Raw genomic sequence first — 16,340 nt, forward strand, 5'->3', positions numbered from 1 at the left:
CATCTCACAAAAACCCTGTGTGGTTAGTCCGATCTCAGGGCTTGGCAGACGTTTTCTGGTACGGACCAGAGAGGACCCAGGTGAGGCTTGGCAGGCTGCTCGGTCTGTGCTGCTACTCCTCAGCTCTGCAGTTAAGGCAGGAAAGTGACTATTGATAGTACACAGGTGAGTGGGCATGTCTCATTCCCATCACACTTTTTTTCTTTTTTATGAGTTCTGACTTTGGAATTTCATGCATTTTTTTGTGTATCAAGAATTTTTTTTTCTGGTTTCAATCATTTAAAAGCATAAAAGCCATTCTTAGCTCATGAGCCTTAGCGAAACGTATGGCAGGCAAGATTTGGCCCAGGGAGGGCCATAGTTTGCCAGCCTCTGCATTATCTAAATATTTGCGGCCGGAGATTGAACCTCAGAGAAATAGTAACTAATAAGAAGCAGAACGATCATTCTGACTAGATGGCTCCTTCTTTTGATTCATGCGCCTCTGTTTGTGTTACAGTTTATATTTAATGTAAAGGCTAAAACCTTCCTCTAGCCAAGATCTTAACATGACTGACAAGTAAGTGGATTATGACTGAGTTGATAGGTTTCTTCGTCAAGTAACAATGAGTTCAGCCACAGCTATTATCTTTAGTGGAGCTTTTTATCTCATTTGGAAAGGAAGCAGTTCCTGTAAATCAAAACTAATAAATTATGCTTCTATTTATTCATTGGTCCTTAAAATAAAAACAAGTCAGTTTTTGTATTGCTCTGTATTTTATTAATATGTTCTAGAATTGGTAAGCAAGTCTTTTTGGTGAAAACCTCAAGAGACTATTAGAGCCATCTTCTAGAAAAATGGAGGAAAATAAAGTAAGGAAGAAAAAGTGTGCAAAACCAAGTATAAATTATGTTCCATTTTAATATTCTCTTTTAAAATTGTGTCTTAAAATTCAAGAGCAATGTCTTTCCAGCTTCTAAGATAAAGCTATGTTTTTTTTTTCCAATTGGAAACTTCAAGCACCATGAAACACTAACCATTATTTGTTAAATGGGTAGGACATTAGGCAACACATTTCCAAGGAAGAGAATAAGAGGGAAGGTGGAGGAGGAAAAGGAGAGGAGGAGGAAAAGGAGAGAAGGAGGAAGGGATGCTTCAGCCCTAAGAGGTAAAGTTAGATATACACGGATCTGGAACACACTGCTTGGAAGAAATCAGGGAGGAAAGAAAACCTGTAAACTGAAAACAATTCAGGATTGGGAGAGAGAACTATCAAGGGCTTTTTTTTTTTTTTTTAAGGGCTTTATAAAGAAATTAAGCTGGGTGCCTGGGTGGCTGAGTCGGTTAAGCGTCTGCCCTTGGCTCAGGTCATGATTTCAAGTGTCCTGAGATCAAGTCCTGAGTCAGGCTCCCTGCTCAGTGGGGAATCTGCTTCTCTCTCTCCTCCCACCTGTGCTCTCTCTATCTTTGTCTTTCTCTCAAATAATAAAATTTTTAAAGAAAATTAAGCATGGTGCACCTGGATGGCTTAGTCCCTTAAGCATCTGACTTCAACTCAGGTTGTGATGTCAGGATCCTGGGAGGATCTGAGGCACTCTCTCTCTCAAACAAAAATCTTAAGGACTATGTCCACAATAGCCAAACTATGGAAAGAACCTAGATGTCCATCAACAGATGAATGGATAAAGATGTGTATATATATATACACATACACACACACACAATGGAATACTATGCAGCCATCAAAAGAAATGAAATCTTGCCATTTGCAATGACGTGGATGGAACTAGAGGGTATTATGCTTAGCAAAATAAGTCAACTGGAGAAAGACAACTATCATATGATCTTCCTGATATGAGGAAGTGGAGATGCAACATGGGGGGTTTGGGGGGGAAGAAAAGAATGAATGAAACAAGATGGGATTGGGAGGGAGACAAACCATAAGAGACTCTTAATTCACAAAACAAACTGAGGGGGCCGGGGGAGGGGGGGGGAGGAAGAGGGTGGTGGGGTTATGGACATTGGGGAGGGTATGTGCTATGGTGAGTGCTATGAAGTGTGTAAACCTGGTGATTCACAGAGTTGTACCCCTGGAGCTAATAATAGATTATATGTTTATAAAAGAATTAAAAAATTAAAAACAAAACAAAACAAGAAATTAAACTTGGAGTTAAAGAATAAACGGGTAGTCCCCTATACAGTGTCTATGGGAAAAGAGAGCTTAGACAAGTCTCTTATTAGGCTAGTTAAATTAGTAGATGAATAAGATAAATATAATTCCAATTATTATTTTTTTAAGATCTAACTCTCCACCTGGCACTGTCATTAAGTGTTTCTCATGTATAATTTAATCTTTAGGACAACTCTATGAATTAGGTCCTGAAATTACCTCCATTTTATAAGTGAGGGAATGAGAAGGTATGAGATGTAAATGCTCCCAAAACACCCAGTGGGTAAGAGATACAGAAGGGATTAACTCAGGCCTGCCTGATGACAAAGTCTGCATTCTTAATTGCTATGCTAAACTGCTTCTCATTCCTATTAATGAATATGAAATTGAAGTAGACTGGTGTCACGATTTAATATTTTATATAAGGAATGGACTAATATAATTTTAATAGCACTTTATAATTTATAAAATGCATTCACACACACTACATCTCACTCCAGTTCCACAATGTCCCCATGTGGTAGTTTAGGATTATCATCTGCTAAATACATCAGTGAGGAAATTTATTTTCAAAGAAATGACCTGTCCAAGGTCACGGGGCTGGAAAATACATGCATGGTAGAGGGCAAAGAGCTGGCTCTGTCTAGGTATCTGGGAACTCTGGCCATGCCACTCACTAAAGGAATGGGGACAAACAAAACCTTCCCAACTCCAGCATATGCAACTAAAGAACGGAGACAGAATTTTTACTTCTCAGAGTCTTTTGCAGCAGAAAACTCTTTAACCTCCACAAGTGCCTCTGGTAAATGTAGACAAGCAACTAATGTAAGTTGCTTTTACCTGCCTGTGATATTGGGTAGCTAAGAAACAAAATATACAAAAAACAAAAACAAAAACCCAAACCATGAGTATATGCATATCAAACCATATTGTGCACTTTAAATATTTACACTATTTGTCAGTTATACCTCCATAAACCTAGAAGAAGGAGGAAGGGGGCGGGGGGAACCACAGTAAAATAGTCCTGAAACAGAGCCGGAAAATTTAGGCTCTTTTATCAACCATGCCCTTAGCCAGCTGTGACACAGTATTGATAGACTCCAACTATTTGTGTCCACAGGTTGGCTGACTAACTGGCTTGGGCATGGAGTGGGCGTGGGTGTGCATCTATACAATATCCACATGAACTGGGAAGACATGTGCTCTCAATCAGAGATATTTTCACCAACAGCTAAGAGCTGACCCCAGCAAACCATGAGTATAACGATGAGATTATATTCGTGTTATTAAAACAGTTTGTGAAAGGAGGAAACACTTTTTTCAGAGATGATGTTGAAAAGCCTGAAGTAAGTTAAGAATAAGATAGTAGTAAAACAGAGTTTCCCGAAGAGTTCTCACAGCAAAAAGAATGAAGCAACAGAAAAGAGATGCTTAGTCAAAATCATGTGGGGAGCTAATAAATTAAATAGAATCCTTAATGTTGGATTTTTCAGAGTTTGTATCCAATGTGTATTATGAACGTCCAAGAACGGACTAGCACACAGAGCATTTCCTAAGCTGATATGGACACAGAGTCTTTTTTAATGGAGCATATTATAGGACTAATGTTCTATAGAATGCATTTTGGAAAATTTCACTGCAGAGGAAATAAGGCGAGCTAACAAGAACTCTAACTCCTTGTTTTAATCAGTGCAATCTAATCAAGTAATTATCTAACACCAATAATGTGCCCAATTCTGTACTCAGAGGCCATGGAGACAAAAAAGGAAGTGTCTGCATGGCTTTTACCATAGGAGAAAAAAATAGATATGTCATGTAAAGGGACAATGGTGTAAGATCAGAAAATGGGATCCATGGGAACAGATTATAGATCGAATAGACTTAATCAGGGAGTGACATTCTCATAGCCAGAACTGAAGCATGAAACACATTTTCTGTTGCAAATGTTGGATACCTGAAAAATGTCAGGAAAAAAGAAGTAGACTAAAGACATGTTTATCTTAGAATCCAAATTGATCTTTTATTCATCTCTGGAAAAAAAAACTAATGGCACTTGTTTTGATCTTCAATCTCACAAAATCACAAACACACTGAGATTACCATTCCCTGTTTTTCACTACATTGGAGATACAATGGGTCTCAGAAATAAAAAGCTTAGTTGGTTCTCCTTTGGACAAACACTAAACGTGACAACATTCTCCAATATACCACATAAGGTTTACTGTAAAAAATAAACCCTCAGAATAGGCAAGAACAAAACCCAGAAGGGCTTCCAAATACAGTTAATTTCAGGTGGGCAGAGAAATGTTTCTTCCATCCTGGAAGACGGATGGAACATCCAGCTGGCTGGGAACAGAGCGTAGCTCACATGGTACAAATGAAACTATGTGAAAACTCTTACTTCTACAATGCTGGATATCATAAATGACAAGTGATGAACTCAGAACCACTGGTTTCCCTGAGATATTTGAAAACAAGTCACCAAACACAGGGGTAAAATAATCCAGGGGGAGATAACTCCCAGGAGTTCTAATCAAATGATTGTTTCCAAGCTGTTTCCCACCATGAGAACTTTCTCAACACATGCCTATATTGTCAAAATATTCTAAGACACACAACTGAGTGTCAAGATCAACCCTGTATTGCTTTTATGCTTTTGGGTCCTCTTTATGTTCAGGTTGTGTTTTGAGAATTTATTCTACCACAGCTTCCTATGCCTTCAAATCACGATCACCACCACTACCATCTATGGTCTAGATACCGGGTTTGGAGTTCGGCATGTATAATCTGTAACCACTAAGGCTACCAACAAGGAAGACAGGTACACATATGTGTGTGTACACACACAGACACAAACACACCCTCTTTGTGGAACTAAGTTTTCAAGAAGCTAAGTAATGTGCCCAAGGCCACCAAGGTAAGGAAGAGCCAAAATCACACATGGATTCCCCAACCACCACCACCTTCCATTTTTCTACCCAGCCAGTTTGCCTGAGCTTTTCCCAAACTCTCTGTCATAGGGATTTTATCCTGACTGTTTCTCTTTGTGTCTTCCCTTTCAGTCCCTGTCCATCTTCCTTTCAAACTCTATCTACACTGCTAAACCTTCTTACTATCCTCCAGCTCACTGTTTCTGAGTCAGACTCTGAAGTCCAAGTCCATTTGCTTTAGGAAAACCTTTCAGTCAATGGGCAACCCCCAGGGTCCAGCCTAGCCCAAAGGTAAATTAGGAAATATCTGGGGGTAGAGTATGGGAATCTGCATTTTAATTTAGCTCCACAAGAGATGAGTCTAAGTATTATGTATAAGTTAAAATTGCTTCTCTTCACACAGCTATGGCCAAGCCACCTCCATTTTCTTTTTCCTTCATTTTACTTCTTAGCTCAGAATGTATTGTACGTTTATCCTCTTTGTTGTATTTTCCCCCTAGAATGTAAATTCTACACAAGCATAGGTTTTTGTCTCTTTTCTTCACTCCTGCCTCTCTCCACTAGCATCTACTGAGTGATCAATAAATATTTGTTGAATAAATAAAGGAAAGGGGATCATTCTATATTTCAACTCCATCTGCAGCAGACTCCCACTAACTGGTCCTGTCAGCGATCTAAATGCTCTATCCACTGTTTTCTACCACCCTTCTTCTACATGATATTATCAACTCAAAAGGATACCACATTATTCCTGACTTTCATCCTTACAGATACCCTCAGAATATATGCATACATATCCACAAATTAATGATTCAGGAAACCAAAGCCTGAAGTTAGATTAGTAATCTATACCCTGGCTGAAAGAACTGGGGTGGAACTCAGCACTTCTTATTTCCCATTTCACTTTTTCCTCACAACACCAAGCAGATTTGGATCATAGCCAACTACTTCTTTGAGGTTGAGCAGTGGTTCTCGAAATATGGTCCCCCACCATCAGCATTGCTTGCGAATTTGCTGCAAATCCAAATATTTAGACATGACCCCAGATAAAGTGAGTCAGAAACTCTGAAAGGAGCCCAGTGATTTGTTTTAACAACAAGCCTTCTGAGTGAATGTGGTGCACATTCAAGTTTAAAACCACTGAGTCAGAACAAAAAAAAAAAAAAAAAAATCACCATTAAAATGGAAAAGTCATTTCCAAGGAAGAATCCACTAAGCAATAATCACTAACAATCAACACAGAGAATAAACTTTATACGATTAAAAGACATCACGACAGAAGGAGCTGATGTAGTAAAATACTTGGCTCAGGTTCTATCGCATGGTAAATACTAAAAAAAAAAAAAAAAAATGTTAGGAAAAATAGATAACAGAACAAGGAAGGGTAAACAAATATTTAAAAAGAGGGTGACCCCAGATATACAAAAGATTGTTTAAAAAAAAAAACTACTATGAAAAATTATATGCCAACAAACTGGATAGCCTAGAAGTAATGGAAAAATTCCTAGAAACATACAGTCTCCCAAAACTGAATCAAGAAGAAATAGAAAATTTGAATAGACCAATTACTAGTAATGAAATTGAATCAGTAATCAAAAGTCTAACAAAAAATTAGTCCAGGACCAGAAGAATTAACAGGGTAATTATACCAAATATATAAAGATTAGTTAATTTCTATTCTCAATCTATTCCAAAAAATAGAAGAGAAGCTCCCAAATTTATTCTACAAAGCTAGCATTACCCTGATACCAAACCAAAGACACTACAAAAAACAAACAAACAAAATACTATAGGCCAATATCCCTGATAAATATAGATGCAAAAATTCTCAACAAAATATTAACAAATCACATTCAATACTACATTAAAAGTATCATACACCATGATCAGGTGGGATTAATCTGAGGATGCAAGGATTGCTCAATATCCACAAATTAATCAATATGATACTCCACATTAACAAAATTAAAGGTAAAAATCATATGATCATCCGAATATATGCAGAAAAAGTATTTGACAAAATTCAACATCTGTTCATTACAAAAAATTTCAATGAAGTAGGTTTAGAGGCAATATACCACAGCATAATAAAAGTCATATATGAAAAAGGCAAAGCTAAAATCATCCTCAGTGGTGAAAAACTGAGAGCTTTCCCTCTACAGTCTAGAGCATGACAAGGATATCCATCTCACCACTACTCTTCACCATAGTAGTAGAAGTCCTAGCCTCAGCAATCAGACCAGAAATAAGTCATCCAAACTGATAAAGAAGTAAAACCATCACTCTTTGCAGATGATATGATACTATACATTAAAAAAAAAAAAGACTCCATTAAAAAAAAATACAAAACCCCCAAACAGAACATTAGAATAAATGAATTCAGTGAAGTTGCAGGACATAAAATTAATATGTAGAAATATGTTACACTTATGTTCATTAATAATCAAGTAGCAGAGAAAGAAATTAAGAAAGTAATTTCATTTATAATTACACCACAAAGAATAAAACACCTAAATAGAAACTTAACCAAGAGATGAAAGACTTATATATGGAAAACTATAAAACACTGATGAAACTAAACATAATGCAAACAAATGGAAAGACTTAACATAACCACGGACTGGAAGAATTGTTAAAATGTCTATACCAGCCAAAGCAATCTACAGATTGAAGGCAACCACCAACAAAATATCATCAGCATTTTTCACAGAACTAGAATAATCCTAAAATTTGTATGGAACCACAAAAGACCCTGAATAGTCCATCTTGAGGAAAAAGAACTAAGCTGGAGGTGTCACAATCCCAGATTTCAAGATACACTTGAAAGCTGTCGTAATCAAAACAATATGGTACTAGCACAGAAACAGACACACAGATCCCTGGAACAGAATAGAAAGCCCATATTTATATGACTAATCTATGACAAAGGAGGCGAGAATATGCAATGTGGAAAAGACAGTCTCTCCAACAAACAGTGCTGGGAAAACTGGACAGTAACATGCCAAAGAATGAAATGGATCACTTTCTTACACCATACACAAAAATAACTCAAAATGGATGAAAGACCTAAATGTGAGGCCTGGTATCATAAAACTTAATTAAAAGAAGAAAAAGAAGAAGAGGGGTAGGAGACTGATCTGCTAATAATGTCAAACCAGAATAGAGCCCAATTTGGGGCAAAGAAATACAACTTAGTTTTTTCAGTTTTTAAATACCATTTATGAATGAAATGCATGTGACCCTTTCCTCAGGACTAATGATGATCACCTTCTCTTCAATGCATTTACATGGTCATGGAGAAACAATAACTACCTTTCCCAACAACCACTATACGTGAGTTTGCTTCTAATCAATTAAATGTCCCCATTATATACAGTGTTCTCTGGAGAATAATTTAAGAAATGTGGAATCTCTTATTGGGCATAATGGAAAGTATTCCTTCTTATCTTTCTAGCAACACTAATTTAATTGCCCCCAATAATTTTTGAAGTACAAAAAATCACTAGAAATGTCAGTGATATCATGTAGAGAAATATCCAGAAATAATATATTTTCCTTACTTAAGATATTTACCAGTTTAACCTACTTTTATGAAAAATAAGTATTTTAGTTGTAAATATTCAATAGAATGTCTCAGATAGTGTAGACAGAAGCATACCAATTTCCCTCTTTAGAGGAAAATTTCCTTTTCCTTTCTAAAAGAAAAAGAAAAAGAATGAATATAAACCACATATACAGAATCAGAGTAAAGGATAAAAACATCCCTTGGCCCAAACCAGGAATTATTCAATTGAGTATCTGATAGTACCCAACCCTATTACAGCCAATTAAGTCACTTTTCGTTGTTCATTCTATAAGGCAGTTAAATACACACAGTTGCCTTACAATTTTCCTTATGCTGGAGAAGATAGTATTATTTAATCAAGGCAGCCACAATCATGTATCTAAGTCATTCATTTACTCACTTGCTTGTTCCTTTAGTAAAACTTTGAGTGCCTACCACATCCCAGGACTATGGTAACTGTGGGAGATAGGATGCTCCACAGGATAAACAGCCCTTCCCCCTACACAGACAGCACATACACTGCAACTATATCTTCTGTTGCTTCAGAAAGCAAAATTATAATAAGTGAGTCAGAGTGTATTACATGCCTATTGCTTTTGCCTTCCAAATACTCATTCTGCCTTCCTCTCATTTTGCTTAGAGGTCCTGGCCTTCCTTGTTTCAATTTACTTGTTTTTTTTTTTTTGTCTTGTTTTTTAAAGATTTTATTTATTTATTTGACAGAGAGAGATCACAAGTAGACAGAGAGGCAGGCAGAGAGAGAAAAAGAGAGAGAGGGAAGCAGGCTCCCCGCTGAGCAGAGAGCGGGATGGGGGACTCGATTCCAGGACCCTGAGATCATGACCTGAGCCGAAGGCAGCGGCCCAACCCACTGAGCCACCCAGGCGCCCCTCAATTTACTTGGTTTGACTGGGGTCATGCCACTGCTTCGTGCCAGAATTGGTCACATAAAAACAGCCCCTATGCTATCAGCATATTCTCATCTCCTGTGATTGATTCATGTCAGAGATAAGTCCCAAATCATGCTAAGACTCATGTGTGAGTTAATGTCACATATTAACTTAATGTTAGAGCTACAGGAAACATATGTTCACCTGCTGAAATTGCTAGGGGTTTTTTTGGCAATATAAGTTCTTAACCCTTGCAATTACTTTAATGAGACAACCTATGGGTACAATGAGGAAAGGAGCACAAGATGAAGAAATAAATGGGGAATGACACTGTTTGATCCATTTCCTGGATCAAGCCATGCGTGAAGCTAGAACTAACCTCTAGATTTACATTAGAAAGTACATATAGGGCGCCTGGGTGGCTCAGTGGGTTAAGCCGCTGCCTTCAGCTCAGGTCATGATCCCAGGGTCCTGGGATCGAGTCCTGCATCGGGCTCTCTGCTCAGCAGGGAGCCTGCTTCCCTTCCTCTCTCTCTGCCTGCCTCTCTGCCTACTTGTGATCTCTGTATGTCAAATAAATAAAATAAAATCTTTAAAAAAAAAAAGTACATATATTCCATATTACTCTTCATGCATTATTCTTTTTAAATCTGACACTCATATATTTTAGATATTTATTTTCTGTCATGACCCTTCCACCCCCATAGAATATAAGGTGCATAAAAAACTTTTTTTTTTTTTTTTGTGGGGGAGGTCTATTTTGTTCACTATCATATCTCTGCATCTGAAATAGGGCCTAGCACATGGCAGTCACTCAGCAATTATTTTTCAAAAAATAAACAGAAATCACCCTTGAAGCCAGGAATAAATCCCACTTGGTTGTGGTGAATAATCCTTTTAATGTACTGTTGGATCTTACTGGCTATTATCTTGGAGAATTTTAGCATCCATGTTCATCAGGGATACTGTCTGTAATTCTCCTTTTTGGTGGGGTCTCTGGTTTTTGGATCAAGATAATGCTGACCTCATAGAATGAGAATGGAAGTTTTCCTTCCGTTTCTACTTTTGGAAACAGCTTCAGAAGAAAAGGTATTCTTCTTTAAGTTTGGTAGAATTCCCCTGGGAAGCCACTTGGCCCTGGACCCATGTTTGTTGGGAGATTTTGGTTGAGTTTTGGTAGTTTATACATCTCTAGGAATGCATCCATTTCTTCCAGATTGCCTAATTTGTTGGCCTATAGTTGCTCATAATATGTTCTTATAATTGTATTTCTTTGGTATTCGTTGTGATCTTTCCTCTTTCATTCATGATTTTATTACTTTGGGTCTTTTCTCCTTTCTTTTTGATAAGTCTGGCTAGAAGTTTATCAATCTTATTAATTCTTTCAAAGAACCAACCTATAGTTTCACTGATCTGTTCTACTGTTCTTTTGGTTTCTATTTCATAGTTCTCTATTATTTCACTTCTTCTGCTTGGCTTAGGCTTTATTTGCTGTTCTTTCTCTAGCTCCTTTAGATGTAAAGTTAGCTTGTGTATTTGAGATTTTTCTAATTTTTTGAGAAAAACTTGTATTGCTATGTACTTCCCTCTTAGGACCTCTTTTGCTGCATCCCAAAGGTTTTGAACAGTTGTGTTTTCATTTTCATTTGCTTCCATGAAATTTTTTAAATTCTGCTTTAATTTCCTGGTTGTCCCATACATTCTTCTTAGTAGGATGCTATTTAACCTCCAAGTATTTGAGTTCCTTCCAAATTTCCTTTTGTGGTTAAGTTCAAGTTTCAAAGCATTCTGGTCTGAAAACATACAGGGAATAATCCCAATCTGCTGGTACCAGTAGAGACCTGATTTGTGATCCAGTATATGACCTATTCTGGAGAATGTTCCACGTGCACTTGAGAAGAACATGTATTCTGTTGCTTTAGGATGGAATGCTCTGTATATATCTGTGAATTCCATCTGGTCTAGTATATCACTCAAAGCCCTTGTTTCCTTATTGATCTTCTGCTTAGATCATCTGCCCATTGTTATGAGTGGGGTATTAAAGTCCCCTACTGTTACTGTATTATTACTAATGTGTTTCTTTAATTTTGGTATTAATTGGGTGATGGGCATTAAGGAAGGCAACATGATGTGATGAGCACTGGGTGTTATATGCAACTGAATTATGAACTCTACATCTGAAACTAGTATGTACTATATGTTGGCTAACTGAATTTAAATAAACAAACAGGAATCAATAACCAAAACATGGAAGCAATTTGAGCATCTACTGACAGATGAATGGATATGGATAATGTGATACACACACATACACACAGGAATATTCCACAGCCACTAAAAGATGAATTCTTGCCATTTGTGAAAATATAGCTGGATCTAGAAAATATTATCCCAAATGAAATAAGCCAGACTAAAAAAGACAAATCCTATATGATTACATGCATGGTGGATCTTAAAGAACTCAACAAATAAAAGGCAGAGTCATACCTATGGATACAGAGAACAAACTGAAGACTCTCAGAGGAAAGGGAGATGGGAAGATGGGCAAAATAGGTGAAGATGAATGACAGATACAGGCTTTCAGCCACAAAAGGAGTAAGTCATAAAATTAAAGCATGAAGAGTATGGCCAATGATATCAGAGTGGCACTGTATAGTGACAGATGGTAGCTATACTTGTGGTGAGTATAACATCACATATAGAAGAATGGAATCACTATGTTCTGAAACTGATGTTACACTTCATGTCAATTATATTCAAATAAAATAATTAAAAATAAATAATGAAGAAGAATCAACTTTGTTCCTAACCTTCCTTTCCACTACTGCCATTACCCCTTTTCCTACACACAAGATCACGGGATACCCACTCATCAATCCCACTACAGCATCCTTAAATTTCCACTGGATAATCATTCTTTATATTCCATGTATAATGTTTCCCCTTTTTCCTTGATCTTAATTATCACTAAAAAAATATGTAAGAAATAAGTAGGCAGAAGGGTGCCTGGATGTCTCACTTGGTTAAGTATCAGATTCTTGATTTTGGCTCAGGTCATGATCTCAGGATGGTGAGAGGGAGCCCTCCACAGGTTCCCTGCTCAGCAGGAAGTTTGTCTCTCCCTCCCATCCCTGGATTGCATGTACTCTCTCTCTTTCCCTAAAATAAATATATCTAAGTCAGAAAGAAAGAAGGGAGGGAGGGAGGGAAGAAGGGAAAGATGGAGGGAGGGAGGAAAGGAAGGAGGGAGAAAGGAAAGGAAGGAAGGAAATGAAGGAAAGAATGGAAAGAAAGGAAGGAAAAGAAAGAAGTAGCTAGTTTGTTTTTTTTTTTTTTTCATAAATCAGGAAAACCAGGCTTATAACAGTTACATTAATAACCTAGTCCCTAAACGAATATCCTGGAATTAGAGCTCAACATTTGTAGTTCTAAATCTAACATTAGGGAGAATACTAACATGTAACGTCCTCTGCCTCTCCCTCACTTTTACGTTTCCATCCACATCACCTAGACAGTCTCTAGAACTCTGTATATACTAAATGTATGTCTGCTGAATGTGAAATAGATATAAATTAATTGGTTAAAATTTCACTTTGTAACACTATATGAAGTTTTTACTAACACCTATATCTCTAATTCTGGCAACTGCCTCCTAATTAAACAACCTTGCTCCATGGGTCTGCTCTAATAATGACTTTTGATTCCAATTAATATAATGCAGTGGGAAAACTAATTCACTATAAAACTTTCTCTGCATTAAAGGGGAAAAAAAGGTGAAACAGATTGGGTCCAAAATGCTACTGGTAGGAACCATTCTTATTTTTTTTTTCCCCAACACTGAAATGTGCCCCCTCTGTGAATTGCCTGTGCTTGTACTAACTATGTAAATGTATCTATGATTGATTTTTAAAACAGCACACCAGGGTATGTTCAGACCCTGAACAAGAAAAATATCACCCAACTGCAAATATCCAGTGGAGCATTAAAACTATTTCTTCTCTGTCCTATGTAACTACAGAACCTAAAGAGAGAAGAACATTTCCCAAAATCTGGCTTTCTATTACATTGAATAAACATCAACTTGAAAACCAGAAAACAAAAATGCCATTATGAGGTCTTCTGAAATATCAAATATTCAAAAGTCTCTACAGCTCAGGAAGAATTCCTGAAACTGCTTCTCAGGCTTAAACCTGCAGGTGAATGTTTTAAAAGTCTCCACTCTAATTGCACATTGTTATGTGTGCACTCTTATTCCCAAATCAGACACACTCTATGGGTTTCCAGTGATAATGGCATCGGATGCCTATTAATACAACGCTGTTGCAAACACAATCTGTTGGATGAGCAGTTTTCAGCACCACAAGAGGAAAACTGGGGGTACAATGGTGTTGCCAGTTGTTAGCCAATGTGGATTTTTTTTTTTCATTCTCATTAAAACACAAACAACTGCTGAAGTTTGTACATACTGGTCAATGCGGCATCTCATCTGGGAGAAAGAAAGACTAGATAATGCATTAGAGAACATGCCAGAGTACCATATATGTTTTTTTGTTGTTGTTGTTTTGGGGTTTTTTTGTTTTTTGTTTTGTTTTTTTTGTTTGTTTTTTGTTTTGTTTTGTTTTGTTTTGTTTTGGTTTTGTTTTGTTTTTGTAATACAAGGAAGAAGGGCACCTGGGTAGCTTAGTTGGTTAAGCATCTGCCTTTGGCTCAGGTCATGTTCACAGGATTCTGCAATCAAGCCCCATGTCAAGCTCCCTGCTCAGCAGGATGCAGCGGGGGTGGGGGGGGGTCTGTATCTCCCTCTTCCTCTGTTAATCCCCACTGATTGTGTGTGCATGTTCTCTCTCTCCCCCAAATAAATAAGTAAATATTTTTTTAAAAGGAAGAAAAAATACTTATTTTGGATGCTACTCAATAGTACCCATTAACATATAACTTAAGCTCCAACCATTTCGAAGAGCAGTAGATACCTATATGTATTATTTCTTGGATTGCCATTGTGACATGGTCCTATCTGGGACCATAATTGTTATCTAAATGTATAGCCACACTCTCCTCTTGGAGTAGCTTCTTCAAGAATATCATCCAGGGGAATTGATAGAGGATGTGCACTCTTTTTGCTTTCAACACTTTTTATCTCTGTCTTCTCTAATAATATGATGACTTTGGACACAGCCTAAGATAGTCCTTTCTCATGAAAAAATTTGACACTTGCATTTTCCTGACCACTCTTCCCAAAAGAAAGAAAAATGGATTCTGGTGGATGCAAAATGCAAACATCAATCACCACATCCTCTCCTACTCTCTAGATATTTTTGGTTTTCTTGTTGTTGTTGTTTTTTTTAATTAAAAATGTAGGTGAATTTGATATGCAAAAATGGTTTGATTTTTGCATCTCATTTTACCAAAGCTCTTGAATACATTTTTCATGTTTGTTGGTTTTATGCATTGCTTTTTAGAACTGTCTATTCATACACTTTGTCCATTTCATCACTGAGTTATTTGTGGGAATTATTTCTTATGATGTCATGTTAACAACTAGAAAAAGAGTAGAGATCCAATTTGCAAGAAATTTGAAAAGGGATCGATTGGGTGTATACTCTAAGTGTTAGATTTGTTAACCATTATCTAAATTTGAAATACAAGCTATTAACTAAATCCTTAAATTTTCATTAATAGAGTCTATAGCTCTACATTTGACTTTCCACATAAATTTTAAAATTTATATTATAGGGGAATCTGGGTGGCTCAATTGGATAAGCAGCTGACTCTTGATTTGGGCTCAGGTCATGGTCTCAGGATCCTGGCAGCAACCCTCGCATCAGGCTTTGTGCTCAGCAGGGAATCTGCTTCTCTCCCTCTGCCCCCCACCCCTCCAACTAGCGCACTCTTGCTCCCTCTACAATAAACAAAAATATTTTTAAAAATAGAAATAAAAATTAAAAAATAAAATATATATTATAAAGTTTATGGAACTGAATTCTCAGGACAATGTTACAGGTTTGTGGATATTTATTTTTAAAGATTTATTTACTTATTTATTTGACAGAGAGCGCAGGGGGAGGAACAAAGGGAAAGAGAGAAAGAATCTTCAAGCAGACTCCCTACTGAGCCACAGGGGGATTGATCGATCACCATGACCCTGAGATCATGACCTGAGCAGAAATCAAGAATTGGCCAATTAACTGTCAGAGCCACCCAGGCGCTCTGAGGTTTCTTGATATTTAAAAGAACTAAGGACCCTTAGTGTTTCCTACCCTGCCCATAATGGACTATAATCGGTGACAAAGATTAAGCCTTCTCTAGCTACATGCAGAACCATAAGACAGTAAAAATCCTTCTAGTTCAAGTTTTCGTAAGCTTGGCATTACTGACATCTTATACTGGATAACTCTTTGCCCTGGGCGGTAGGAGGCTATCCTGTGTGTCCTGACATGTTTAGCAGCATGCCCAGCCTCTTCCTGCTAGATGCCTACAGCACCCCCTCAGTTGCGATAATCACCTCCAGATCTCGCCCAATGTCCTCTGAGGGATAACGTATTCTCCATTTGAAATGTACCATCTAACCTACTCACAGAAATCTTTAATAGTTTCCATACGAAGTTTCCTCCACTTGAAATGGACTGGTTTAGTTTATACATGGAAGATAAATTTTTGATATTCTTCAAAATGAAAACTCAATCTCTGCCATTTTTCCAAATGCATAAAAAACACCAAGGTCAAGCAACATGACTGTATAACGGAACACTAGAGGACAATATTGGGTGCTTATGGCTCCTAGTTAACTTTTGAAAAGTTAACTAGA

Source organism: Enhydra lutris, unplaced genomic scaffold (assembly GCF_002288905.1).
Source record: "Enhydra lutris kenyoni isolate GAN:26980312 unplaced genomic scaffold, ASM228890v2 scaffoldscaffold5, whole genome shotgun sequence".
In the NCBI taxonomy this organism is placed as follows: Eukaryota; Metazoa; Chordata; class Mammalia; order Carnivora; family Mustelidae; genus Enhydra; species Enhydra lutris.